This window comes from Ceratotherium simum, chromosome 23, assembly GCF_057802395.1.
Source record: "Ceratotherium simum simum isolate JZ-2026a chromosome 23, ASM5780239v1, whole genome shotgun sequence".
NCBI lineage: Eukaryota > Metazoa > Chordata > Mammalia > Perissodactyla > Rhinocerotidae > Ceratotherium > Ceratotherium simum.
In genome coordinates, this window is record NC_141922.1 from 22178534 (window position 1) to 22181085 (window position 2552).

Below are 2552 nucleotides of genomic sequence, written 5' to 3' on the forward strand. Positions count from 1 at the left end.
TTGCTTTTCCTCTTGCTTTTATTTGAATGGGACATTGATGAGTCTGAGCTGACACAGTTTTCTGTTCTTTTATCATCAGGACCACCTGGGAATTGTTAAAAATGCAGATTCTTAGACCAATTTATTGAGAAACTCTGGGGAGGAGGGCAGAAACTTGCGTTTTTAACAAGTTCCAAAGTAATTCTTATTACACTAAAATGGGAGAACTTCTGAAGTCAAGCTTAGTATACCAATGGTACAAACCGTTCATAACTGCTGCCACTAGAATCTAGAGGCCAAACTATGTAATTTCTTTTGGTTGCAAATAATAGACTGGCACTACTTAGTTTAAGAAAAATTAATTGGAAGGATGGTGTATTGGGTTGAATGGTGGTCCCCCCAAAATAGGTTCACATCATAATCCCCAGAACCTGTGAATGTTTCCTTATTTAGAAAAAGGGTCTTTGTAGATATAATTAAGTTAAACATCTTGAGATGAGAAAATCATCCTGGATTACCCAGGTGGGCTGTAAATCTAATGACAAGTGTCTTTATAAGAGACACACAGAGGGGACAGAAGAGGAGAAGATGATGTGAAGACAGAGACAGAGATGGGAGCAATGTAGCCATAAGCCAAGGAAGCTAGGAGAGACAAGGAAAAGTTTCTCCCCTAGATACTCTGTAGGGAGTACAGCCTTGCTGATGTCTTGATTTTGGATTCTAGCCTCCAGAACTACGAGAGAATTCATTTCTGTTGTTTTAAGCCACGCAGCTTATGGTAATTTGCTACAACAGCCAGAAGAATCTAATATAGATTGTATCCAAGCCTCAGAAATGGCAGAATTAAGATAACTCTGGGCCCCTTGGGAGTAGAAGTTCCTACACTTTCTCCTAGTCTTACATTTCTGTATCTTTCAGTTCAAAATTTCAAATTCCTAGGAGATTGACTCTGGTTGTCCTCGATTGGGACTGGTGTAAAGACATGGCCAGTGAGGGTCTGTCTTTGTTAGTCAGTTGCAGTTCACAGGAATGGGATGTCATTGTGCACAGGGTCCACTATATCGCATTCTTTCACAGTCTATGTTCCTCTTCTCTCTCATTTTACTATGATTTAGAATGTAACGTTGGCACGGATCCACCCTACCTTGGTCAAATCAGATCATAACTGGCCACTTTGACAGAAGGGTAGATCAGGTAAATATCACATCAACTCATAAATCTGGGGAAATAAAAAGCAGAGGTGAAATCAAGAGGCTCAAACCTGGAGAATCAGAATTCCAACGTTGCAATACTTGAAGTAAAAAAAAATGTGGAGTTTAAGTGCTGAGAGTATCAGCAGGAGGACAGGAGTTAACTAATAACCTACAACTTTCCCTTCAGAAGCTCCAGTTCTTGCACCAAAGTTCCTATTTGCAGAAGATGAAATGGCCTACACACTTACCTAAGTCGAAGAAATGTTTGAAAGTTAATGGCATCAAGTGTAAATCATTCAAATGATAATTTGTTTGGCTTCCCTGGCTGCTCCTTTGGGTTCGGTCTACCTCAAGTGTCTCCTCCAAGGGAGATATAATACATAACTTCATGTCAGTTTCTCTTTTTCTAAACTTTTAAGTTTGAAATAATTTTAGATGTACAGAACCATCAAAAAGATAGTATATGCCTCAATTTCAGTCTGTCTTATGTTTTCTCATGAATAGACTGGGGTTACGGATTTGGGGGAAGAAAATCATGTAGGTGATACTTCTCATCACATCATATCAGGGGCAAATGACATCAGCATGACTAATTACTGTTGATATTAATCTTCATAACTGAGATAATTTTTATTTTTTTTGGCAGGGGAAGATTTGTCCTAAGCTAACATCTATCACCAATCTTCTTCCCTTTTTTTTCTGCCTTTTCCCCAACCCAAAGCCTCAGTACATAGTTGTGTATAGACGTAAGTTCTTCCTGTTCTTCTGTGTGAGCCACCGCCACAACATGGCTACTGACGGGCGAGTGGTGTCGTTCCACGCCCAGGAACCATACCTGGGCCACCCAAGCAGAGCATGCCGAACTTTAACCACTAGGCCGTGAGGGCTGGCTCAAGATAATTTTTATATAAGATGTGAGATCTGCATTAAGGTCCTTCTTTTTTGGCATATAATCATCCAGTTGTTCTAGGAGGATTCGCATTTCAAAATCTAGCATTTCTAGACTAGCATGTCTCCACTTAACTGTCTTTGCATCTTTGTCAAAAATCGGTTGATAATATTTGTGCAGGTAGATTTCTGGACTCTCTATTCTGTTCCATTAGTCTATAAGTCTATCCTTTCCCCAGTACCATACTGTCTTAATTACCATTACTTTATAAATCTTAAAGTTATTTCTGATGATTACTGTCACTTGGGATTTTGTAGTTTTTTTCTTGCCTTTTTTGTATGACTCATAATTTTTTACTAAAAGCCAATATGGTGTAGGTCAGTAGAAACTGAGGTAAATAGTTTTTATTCCTGGACATGGGCATGCCTTTCCTTGTGCCAGACCTTTAATGGAAAGCTTTGCATTAATCCAGTTAGTAATTGGACTGGTTT